Here is a 12,434-nt window from a genome sequence, read left to right as displayed (position 1 = left end):
GGCCTGGTGGCTGAAATCCGTACGGAAGAAGTTACCGTAATGGTTCTTCTTATTTGAAAAGACCTCCGACTGAATTGTCGTATAAACAGAGGCCGGCCACTTTCTGATCTGCGGCTGACGAGCAGATTTCAATCGGACCAGGGTAATCAATTGCTGAGGCTCAGGTAAGGGGATTCTACTTTTTTCTGTTTTAGATCAGGGACTTGATTGTATTTGTTCAGTCAGGATTTTTTATGTAAATCCAGGGACAGAAAAACTGCTATCTTGTCATAGATCAGGGAAGCAGAATAAGTAAGCAGGTAGTCTGAAGGGACTATAAAATCTTTGTGATACCACGTTAAAAAACAGGAAGGGTTACATAACATTCATAAGGTTAGGTCAAAATGGGTAATAAATGTACAAAACAACCCCAAAATCCACTGTTAACCGAAGATGCAGAATACATGCGGTCACGACGTGCCGATAACGTTAAATACTACACGAAATGGGTTAATAAATATGAATTTGATGGTAAACTAGAAAAATCCTCAGAAAAATTTGTCAGACAAATAGTAGATCCAGATTGGCACATGATCAGTGGCAACTGGAATCCGCGTGATGCTGCGCTTAAGCCCCTCCCACATAACAGCACAGAGTTAGACAACAGAGTGAAGGGTCTAACAGACCGAATTTCTGAAAAATGGAAACCTAGGGCATACTGGGCTTGTATTAATCAATGCATCTAACAAGAAGGTGAAACTGTTGATAGGTATTATGCCAGATTAATAGAATGTTTTAATAGCCATTGTGGAATGCAGGCTCCTGAAGACCAGACACAAGATTCCCCATATGAGCAGCAGTTAAAGAATGCATTTTTAAAAGGCAGTATTACACCCATAAGTAGTTTTATTACGAAGCATATGGTAGACCATCGTACAAGCAGATTACAGTCACTGCTTGAATATGCTAGGCATGCCAAAAAGCATTTTAATAACAAAAAGAAAAAGAAAGCCCAAGTATTCGCTGTAGATGATGGAGAAGTTTATTTAGTACAGTCCGGAAAGAAGGGCAAGAAAAATGCCCAGGGAAATAAACAATATGATCAGTGATCAGAGGACTTTGAAGGGAGAAAGAAAAGGGGTGAATGTTTTAAATGCAGTAAAAAGGGGCATATGGCAAAGGATTGCAAGAAAAATAAGAAGGCAGCAATGAAGGATAAGAATGAAGAAGGTGAGGACTGACTATATGGTAGTCAAGAATCACTAGATGGGAATAATGGAAAAAGGACAAATGAGAATGTGATAGAGAGAGCAGAGAATGTCATAGGAGAAATAGAGGAAGTGCAGGAAGCTACCGATAGTAAAGAAAATGAAATATTAGACTTAGCCTTGTTGAGCTTGGAGCTCTATTTGGCAGACACGAAACCAGAAGTTACACTCCTGGTAGAGGGGAGGGAAGTCAAGTTTCTGTGCAATTCAGGGGCATCATGAACCCTGGTACACCCTCCAAACTACCAGAGAAGTCAGAGTCACATGATTACATTTTGGTGAAAGCAGCTAATGGACAGCTGTATCGAGCCTCTCTCCCATAATATTGCAATAACAGATCCTGTTTCAGGATTAACCCAGAAAAGCAAAATTGTTGTTTCTGCAAAATGCCCAGTGAACCTTTTGGGCAGAGATCTTATGCAACTATTTGGCATAGCAGTAGTTCCAACCATGCAGGGTATGGAAGCCCAACGACAAATGAACACTTTTGCAGTGCAATCGGAGGGTAAAACATTTTATTGGTATAGCCAGGACTTGGTTACGACCGGTCCTGGGGCAATAACTGAAGAGTTAGTGAATGTGGCTATCAGTAAGTTCCCCTCCCTTTGCATTGATGTACAACACCTGTTGCACTGTAATACACCAGGACCTGACAAAGAATATGAGCAAAAATTGTTTAAAAAACGTGCAAACAGATTAGTATTGCGTAATCTGTACTGGGACATGAAAGGGAACAGTGTAGTTAGCTGTTCATTGCCCCAGGAGTTCTTTGCACTTTATAAATCAAATCGATTACCACATGTTAGTTTAACTAAAGACAAAGATGTGAAATGGGCAGACCTAGGAGAAAAAGTCACAAAATGGGAAAAGCAGACAGAATTAGAACTGTCAGAACAAGGAGTACATAGACAGAAATTAAATTGGAGCAGACAGACGCACCCAGCTGTACACTTGCAGTCAAGTGAGGGCAGCTGAGAAACACTCTTACTAGAAGAGGAAGAAAAAGCTTTATTAGACATACCAGAGACCTTCTGGTCAATAGGGAAATCAGATGTAGGACTTATTCGTACAGCAGGACCAGTTACCATCATGCCAAAATCAGCCTTTAGACCACAGAAAAGGCAGTACCCCTTAAGAAAAGATGCAGAAGCAGGTATTAAACCTATCATAGCAGCTTTACTTAAGGAAGGATTACTGGTGGAATCTCCCGATTCACCATGTAACACACCCTTATTTCCTGTTAAGAAAGCAAATGGAGAATGGCGTATGGTCCAAGATTTACAAGCTGTAAATGACGCAGTTATACCCAGAGCACCTACGGTGTCAGATCCACATACCATATTAAATGATTTGAAGCCTCAATACAAATATTTTCCTGTGGTAGATATAAGCAATGCGTTCTTTGCAATACCAATACACCCTGACAGCCAGTATTGGTTTGCATTTACATTTCAGGGGAAGCGGTATACATATACGCAACTACCACAAGGATATTATGAAAGTCCAATGATATTCTCACAAGAGATGGCAAGTAACTTGGCGGGGTTTACCCCACCGAAAGGTGGTCAGATTTTACTTTATGTTGATGATATTCTGCTGGCAGCCCCTACCCAGCAAGATTGTAAGGAAGACACTATAACATTATTGAAATTCTTAGCCGTTGAAGGACACAAAGTAAGCAAAAATAAATTGCAGCTTTGGAGAAAACAAGTTAAATACCTTGGATATGTAATATCCAAAAAGGGTAGGACATTAGATGACGACAGGAAAATAGCAATCTTACAAGCACCAAAACCCACAACCAAGAAGGAAATGATGTCCTTTCTTGGTATGACTAATTTTTGTCGGAGCTGGATCCCAAATTATGCTTTGGAATCTGCACTGTTGAACAACCTGATCTTTCAGAAGCCTATGGCAGCACAAGATTTGATATAATGGACACCAGAAGCAGAATTAGTTTTCTGTAAACTGAAACAATTGATAGCATCCTCATTAGTCTTAGGATTACCAAACTATCATAAACGTTTTTTCCAAACTGTAGATTGTAAGCAAGGTTATATGACATCAGAGTTGACATAACAGCATGGGGACAAGCAATGCCCCATTGCTTACTATTCATCGTGACTGGACCCAGTGGTGCGGTCTTTGCCCCACTGTGTACAAGCAGTAGTTGCTGCCACAATGGCAGTGCAGGCTTCAGCCTCAGTAGTATTATCTACTGGTAAACTGATTAATCATGCACAGTTTATTTTAGATTTGTTAAAATCAATTCAGTTACCTCAAAAAGTAGCTATTTGTAAATGCATAGCTCATACCAAGCAACAAGATAGGATTTCAAAAGGTAATGCTAGAGCTGACACAGCTGCACAGCAAGCAGCCTCAGAAGCATTTCTTTTGAATGAGGAATTACAACCTTTTGAGATTTTAGACTTAGAAATGTTAAAAACAATGCAGACACTTACTACACGAGCTGAGAAACAAAAGTGGGAAAGGTGAGGAGCACTCCTCAAGGAAGGACTGTACATCTCCAAAGAGGGAAAACCAATATTGCCATCTAATTTATTTAAATATGCAGCTTTGTTGAGCCATGGGCAATGCCATGTCTCAACAGGGGGGATGGTACAGTTAGTCAACCAGGTATTCACTACATACAGATTTAAAAATTATACTAAAACATCTTTTTGCAGTTTTCTGTTTCAGGTAAAGAGTTGAATCAACCGTTGGAAGCGACAGTATTCCCAGAAAACTGAATCTGGGTAAAGACTACAAAACGTAAACATTGGAGTTCGCCAAAGTGGGAGGGACCATACCAGGTCCACTTGTCGACACCCACGGCAGTCAAGGTTGATGAAAAATCCTCTTGGATCCATTTGATACACTGTAAACTTTGCAAAAACTTTGAGCTAGATAAAAATCTTGCTGTTCCACAAAAAGACTAAACATGATAAAATCTAGAGCAAACAGGAATGCAGAACAACCCCAGAAGTATTGCATGGTTATCCTGTTGATTGTACTGATGACAATAATCTTTTTGCTGTGGCCTATCCTTTTTTCGGCCACATCAGCTGAACTGAATAAACATGATGAGTCACCCATAGACTGGCACCCAAACTTTATCAGGCGATTACACGTGTGTATGCTGAGACTTTTAATGTTTCAAATTGCTGGATTCGTACAGCCATACCAACAGCATACGGTGGGTTATTAATGACTGCGGTCCCCCTAGGGGTCAATGAGACCTGGGAAAAATTGATTTATGAGACTGTACATTATAAATATTATACCAAAGCAAACAAAATGGGTACAGTTTGTAATTCAAATTATGACTCATTTCTTGAGTCCATGCAAAAGACTGTTAGGGATATACATCATAATCCTATTCTTTTTAAGCAACTGTCTATAATAGATAGGAAAATGTTTCATGCAGGGCAGCCATATCTCAGTAAAGTAACTACTAAGGTAGAGGATTGTTATTTTGTGTGTAATAAGAAAGCATATAAGGGGTTACCTGAGAATTGGTCCGGCAGTTGTTTTTTGGGGTACCTGGTTCCGGCCATGCGACACACTGCAGTTTTGCCTCAGGGAAATATTCGAAACACCCGAGATGTAGCCAAGAAACCTTTCAGAAAGCCTGAGAATCCAGTGGGATGAATCGAGGCAGGCTGGAAGGACCATCATACCATGGGTACCAAGCTGACGCACATGGACTTGAGTGATGCTGTCATATCGTGGGCAGGCATATTACCAGCATATGGAGCGGCAAAATCGATTTGGGAGCTGCAAAAACTGTCCAAACTTCTCGAAGTAATGAGTAATGCAACTTTTTCTGCTCTTGAATTGATAACTGATGAACTGAATGCTATGAGAACTGTAGTACTCCAAAATCGTATGGCTCTCGACTTCACCCTAGCGGCGAGAGGTGGTGCGCTTTAATCAAAAAAGAATGTTGTGCATGTATCCCTGATTACCAGCACGAGATTAACGACCACCTTGAGGTGATACAGCAAGTGTCGACTATGACTAAACCAGGCCCCAACCCACTGACGGACTTTTTCCAGAATCTGTTTGGGGGGTGGGGTACCTTCATAATGAACATATTAATAGCTGTCTGTGTGGGAATACTCCTGTTGGGAGTGTGTGCGCGTTGTGGCATACCCTGCATGAAAAAACCGATTAAAGAATTGATAGACATGTCAGTATCTGAAACCTTGTATCAAAACACTGAAGTTGATAAATTGCTGGAAAATGAAATGCTTTCAGAAGTTTAAACTATATGACTCACATAACCGCAAATCCCGCATGGAAGAGGTTGGGGGAAGAAATTAACTGTTTATGCTTTTGAAGAGAATAAAAGTGTTAATAGGGGGGAAATGTGAGAGAAATATGTATTCACATATATAGTAAAACATGTATTCATATATGTATTAGCATTATGCTTGCTGCATTAGAAGCCTAAAAGGGTTAACACATTTATTCTGCTACAGGCTTGAAAATAATTGCATGTACTTTCTGACTTTGCTTCTTGTCAGCTCAGTGAATGACCTTGTTCATACACTGAGAAACAGATGATTTTGCTAACGTTAGGAAAAGGAACAATACAGTATTCTGAAATGTTACTAGACTTAAGCAAATAACCTTGTTCATACTGCAGCTGTAGATAAGATTATAGGCTGAAATCAGAATATGCTTTGTGCTCAAAGCAGGAAAGAATCACTAATTGCAACACTGAAATATGAGTGAATTGTCACAGACCGGCAGTTAGCAAGGCCACGTTGATATCTTAGGAAATTTTCACATGGGAAGTTTATACTTGCTATATCAGCAGAAAAACTTTGTAAACACCTGTCTTAGAACAATGCTAAGAGTTGTATTTTATTACGTCAGCTTAGAGGGTAATGGCTTACAAAACAGTATAATAATGAAGTATTTCCTGTATAATGTCAGACAAACTTCTGAACTGCATTTTTGTCTCCTTGTACAAGAATAAAGGAACCTTAACTGAACCTTGGCTGCATTGATCTTTGATTTTTCCTTTGACAACAACATTATTAATGCACCCCTGATAGTTAATCTATTTGTTCTGGATTGGGAACTTATATGGACAGTGATCTAACTTTCATCCAACATCTGTCCACTATGATGGGAAAGTCCATCTGTGTTGCATGATTTATAAACAAAGGGATTGCGTCCAGATCTACATTTGCCATTTCCCCCTTTCCTCTGCCTTCATTAGGCCATTCATTGAGTATAATGGCCACTTGGCATGTATCTATCCAAACACATGAAACAACTGGAATGCCCTCAGAGACACCTTATTAAAATATAAAAAGCCTAAATAATATGTCCTACATGGACAGACTCAAAGCTCCATCACTATACTTGGTATCCTACAGACAGCTAAGAGCTGAACTGTGTCTAGCATACAAGACATCCTCCAATCTAGTTCTAATGGACCTACAGCACAGCAGCAAGTCAAGTGGCAACAGAAACACTCACTCACGGGATCTAATCCTCTTCTGCAACATCAACAAATTGATTTGGAGAGACACGTATATCTCAGAGATTTTACCACTAATCTGTAACAGACTCTCAAACCATGAAAAACATGTGAAATTTGGATCTGTGGATGAATAATAAAAAACTTATCCTAGGAATGCCTCTGTACCCCTGGACAGATTAAGTCAGTATTAACTACAATAGACCCTTAGCACTGTGAACTCCATTCACCTAACCACCGACAATTAGGGCAACTTGGGATACATATGGCAAGGCTTGTAAGGGCTCTAGGGTCATTAGCATAGTAACCTTCTATGAACCCATGAACCAATAACAGAGAGAGGCAGCTCCTAAATGTTTTGTCCCATGTATGGATCCCCTCTATTATCTATGACATGATCCAAGTTATTCTCACTAGGATTAATATATAATTATCAACCATGAAATGGATAAGGACGATCTAACACAAAACAGAAGAAGTTTACTCATTTGACTCTTATTAAGATTTGTATTTTCGATAAGGACCAACATGTCTTTGTAATAATGTTTCTAATGTACATTTTTTGTCTATTTTATGTGTTGGAGCTTTTCTTCCTGGGCCTCAGCTGAAAAAGGGCTCACATTCAGTCGGACTTTCCTGGTAACAAATATAAAATAACAAAAATAAATAAATAAATTCAAGCACCAAAAAGGAAATTGAAAAGGGTTAAAATGGCAATAAGGGCAGCTAGCATAGTACTTACCTATGTATGTGTGAACTTATTGACTGATTGATTTTTGCGATACATGCTATCTGTAGACATTATTAGAGCTGTGAAAGAGCTAAAAAGTAATAAAAACTATGTTGAGCATTGCAAACTAAACCATGGCTGTTAATGTGGTTTAGTAGTTGGTTGTACATATTTTTTCAAATAATTTTGCTACTGGACAGAAATTAGAGATGGGCTGAATGGGGTGTGGAGGTGCATGCCCCCTGCATATAATAAGTATTAAGATTTCTTTTTATTTTCAGTATTGTACATTTTGATTTTCTGAGATAGATATTTTTTGATTGGAAAATGTTGTTTTCAGTTGTTAAATGTGCATAATGTTGACATCCCTAATGTCGAAACACAGAGAGTTGACACATACTATTCATGCTTCAAAGATTACCATAGAATAGGCTAAACCAAAACAAGATAGCCAGGGATTCAGTTGCTTGGTAGTTGCTTATTGTTTATTCTGCACTTGAGAGATGCTTTTTCTATGCTTTTCATTAAGAAATTTGAGGATCTCCATTTTGTTGCAAAAGGTGTTTAGCTGGTCTCTCTGAGATGGGAAGCACTGCAGGAATATTTCCCTATTAAATCTGAATTAGATCCAAAATCTGTTAAACAGTGTGGCATAGTGCAGAAATAAGCTTAGAACAGCTAGCTTGCACACTGAATAGCATACAATATTCTTGCATTACATAACATCTTGTTTTTAACCTTAGAAACCTGTTTGCATATCAGATAGCACTAACATATCCTAACAATGTATAACATTTTGCCCTTAACCTAAGGAACTATCCTAGGATATCCCTGTTGCAACCTAATTCTTTTTCTTTAACAATCCCCCTTATTACAGGACCAGAAAACATGAATGTGCAATTTTCAAATGTCTCTGTGGCCAGCTTGGTAGATTTGGGCATCTTTAGGCAATGTAGCAGCTGTCTTATTTTCTAAGACAACCAGTAAACCATTTAGGAAAATAACATGGTATGTGAGATATGTAAATACAGAACTTCCTTGGGACCAAAATTCTCACATGCAAATGAGGTTGTCAAAAATACCCACACTACATCCATCACACACATCACTCACTACACACACAGAATGTCTTGCACTGAGACACTTAAAAGAAACCTTTCCAAATCGCAAAGACCCCCAAAGCCACCTAATGGCAACACTGCTCCTCAGCAATCACTAAAGCACACACCAAAAGCAACACTAAACTTTTCACTTAAGCCTACACCTAATGGTCCCCCAAATGCAAAGATCATAAGGTAAGTAAATACTTTACCTAATACTCTTGCCATTGAGGACTCCATTGTGCAACACACAGATGCTCCACCCACCAGGTTGTTCAAGAAGAAGATAACAGTTAGTTGCCTATCTGGAGGTAGGATCCACAATATCATGCATGCACTCCTTATTGCACCCTGGGTATGAATATGTTTCTATTACAGTCCCTGTGGTTGTAAATGATCTGAGACATATCTCATTGGACTGTATGAAAAGAGACACAATGGATCTCTCAGAATAGGTGTCACAGATAGGTATGAACCTTGCATTAAGCAGCATTTTACCTTCACCAAGGATAATGCCACAGTATGAACATAAAATGATTGACTTTAATAATTGGCTTAGTTTTTGATATCACTACAGGGGGATCCAACATCTGACAGCATGGAAGGTCGTGATCAAGAAACCATGCTACTTTGCCAAGGATGGGCTGCATCTGTCCCTCTTAGACTTTCAGATATTGGCTGAAACTTTATACGCCCCATTATAGACTTTTTAGGCAATGCTAAAAAGACAAAATTGCCAACAGAGTGAAAAAGTCTGCAAGCAATCACAAGATGTTACTGCTCAGTGATAGGAGCCTAAACAACATCTCCACACCCTTCAAGCACTCCTCATTCTGAAAAATGTTGACATCAGTGCTGTAGCCAAGACTTGGTTTAAATCCACAGAAATTAGTATGAAAGTGCAACGCTACAGTGGTTTCTGCACATTTAGACCAGCAAAAGCACAGAATGGGCCAAAGGTGGAGGTGTCTTGATCTATGTTAGCAACAAACATCCCTTCAGGTTGGTTAAATTGAATAATATTATGGAGCTCATCCATGTGCAAGTCACCATAGCTAAGGTTTATCATTATATCATGGCTAGAAACAGGCCATGATCTATACCCCTAGAATCTCACATCTCTTAACTAAACCTGCTAGAGGTGCTCACCATCCATCCAAACACTCCTTTCATGGGTGACTTTAACTCCATATCTATAAACTGGGAAACGTATATTGCCTTAAACTTACAGGCACAGTGCCTCCTGGATTTTATTAATACAAACAATCTAGAACAGATAGTGCACACTACAACCACAGGATCCAATATACTAGATCTTTTACTCACCAGCATGGGAGAGGATGGGTCTATATTGCAACATTGAATGCTTAAAAGAAGCAAATGATGTTACATCGACACATTTTCAGTGAAAGCTGAAAATATCGAATCCAAAGAACAGCGATTTCTTTCCTAGGGAAAGAAATCGTTGTTCCAACCCCTGCAAAAAAAAACACATTACACACTTCCAAACACATGCACACATACCAAATCCTAATTATAACCCCCAAAAAACAGTAAACAAGTAAATACACATATGCACATAAGCCAAACATGCATTTAATGAAAAAAAAAAACAGCAAACATTTTAAACCATATGCACTTACCTTAACCCGCACCCTAACCCTAAGGTGAGTAACTCTCACACATTTACGTAAACAGCTCCAAACACATACACACTTACCTTAACTCTAATTCTACCCCCCCCAAAACAAAAGTAAACAACTGAAAACACATACACAAGTAACTCAACCATACATTTAACACAAAATATAAAACAGTAAACACTTTCATATATATGCACTTACCTTAACCCGCACCCTAACCCTAAGGTCAGTAACTGTTGCACTATCACACTCGGGAGCTATACCGGACAAGGGACCATACTACACTTCAGAACATGACAAAACAACAAAACGGTCAAGCAACTTCTTTCCCAGGGAAAGAATTCGCTGAACAACTGCTCCACTGTTTTGCCTGTTTGCTCTACATGTGTCGACGAAAACGCATTCGACATAATGCATTTCCGTTGTACTCGTAGGAACCCGAGAGGATTGCACTCTCTTGTGCCACATCCTAATAGTGAGGTTGGATCACATAGCTGTTTCATTTGAATTAAAAAATTAACCCAGAAAATCTAGCTAAACCAGTAACAGTTGGAAATTATTCAAAGGTAAACTACATCCTATTAAGTGACAGTTTGTCAAAATTCAAGGCTCCCCCCAACCTCGAAACCACAACTACTTATGCAGTATTATTTAGAGTCCCACACAAACATGTGAATGGTTGAATAGAGGCTGCAGTACCTACTAGAAATAAACCCAAAACAAACATTAAAAATAGACCCTGCTGGTAGAATCCTCACCTAAACAGGGTATGCAATAAAAGAGGAAAACACATGGTCAAAATCCAGAAGAGCAACTCCCTTACAGACAAGTTCTCTTTTGTTTAACTAAACAAGATAAGAAGCCTAATTAAGTCCAACAAGGCCAACTACAAGGGAGGATATCCTCACAGGCTAAGGACAATCAGAAGGCCTTTTACAGCTATGTCCAGAACCTTATAGGTAACACACAGCACTCTGCTGAACTGGTGGTGGATGGTACTATCTTCACTGATCAGGGTGATATAGCAAATCTACTGGCTGATAAATTCAGCTCAGACTTCACAACTCACTCTTTCCAAGCTCACCAGGTGTAATTCCCTCTAACATATTTCTCTCAGGTATCAGGAAAGACCAGGTGCTGGAAGCATTCACTAAAGCCACGAACTCCACCCCTATGGGTCCCATGTCTCCTGAACAGTTTATAACACGATCTATTAGGACAACATGAGGAACTCTTCAACTACAGTCTTGAAACAGGCTACATTCCAAGTGAATGGAGGACTGCAGCAGTCATTCCTATGTACAATGGTGGACCATCAACTGACCTCTGGAACTACAAACCCATCAGTATAGCAAGGCTAATATCCAAAGACAATAAATAAATTATCATGGAAATGATAAACAAGGACATTAGCAACCTACAGACACTGGACCCATTCCAGTTTGCCTTTGTTAAGGGAAGGTTATTCCTACTTAACCTAGTAGACTTATTTGAGAGGGTCACCAAAGCAATGGATGAGGATAAAATAGTGCATGCTGTATATCCTGATCCAGCTAAGGCATGCAGTACAATGTCCCACTCAGGCACTGCTCACAAGCTCTCTGAACAAGGCATAAATCCTTACATAACATGCTGGATTGACAGCTGGCTCACAAACAAGACCCAAGAAGTCAGGATCAGCGAGACCACCTTCACCAAGAGACCAGTCACCAGTGGAGTACCCCAGGGCTCTATGCTGGTCTTGCTCCTGTCTGGCATCTACATCACTGAAGTTGAGACTAACATTCAAGGCCTGTGAACCTAAGTGTTTTTTTTTATGAGGGCAAGCACCACTGAACCCAACTCATGCCCTGCTAATTATAAGTAATAACTCTGAGATAACACAATCCCTGGGAAAAGGGAATGTTCCCCTACCCAGAGCTTATCGATTTGTCAACCAAATGGTGTCGGCATTGTGTACATTCTATGTTACAGAATATACCTATGTATATATACATACATATAAGAGCCTAGGGCCTTTGAAACTGTGGATCAAAGTTTGTGTGTGTGTGTGTGTGTGTGTGTGTGTGTGTGTGTGTGTGTGTGTGTGTGTGTGTGTGTGTGTGTGTGTGTGTGTGTGTGTGTGTGTGTGTGTATGTGTCTGTGTGTGTGTGTGTGTGTGTATTTACATATAGTGAATAGTCCATACGTAGTTCTAAATAAATCCAACATACTGCC

The sequence above is a fragment of the Protopterus annectens genome, chromosome 1.part0 (genome assembly GCF_019279795.1).
Source record: "Protopterus annectens isolate FY-2018-M chromosome 1.part0, PAN1.0, whole genome shotgun sequence".
Classification (NCBI taxonomy): domain Eukaryota; kingdom Metazoa; phylum Chordata; order Ceratodontiformes; family Protopteridae; genus Protopterus; species Protopterus annectens.
Note: the sequence above shows the minus strand (reverse complement) of the source record.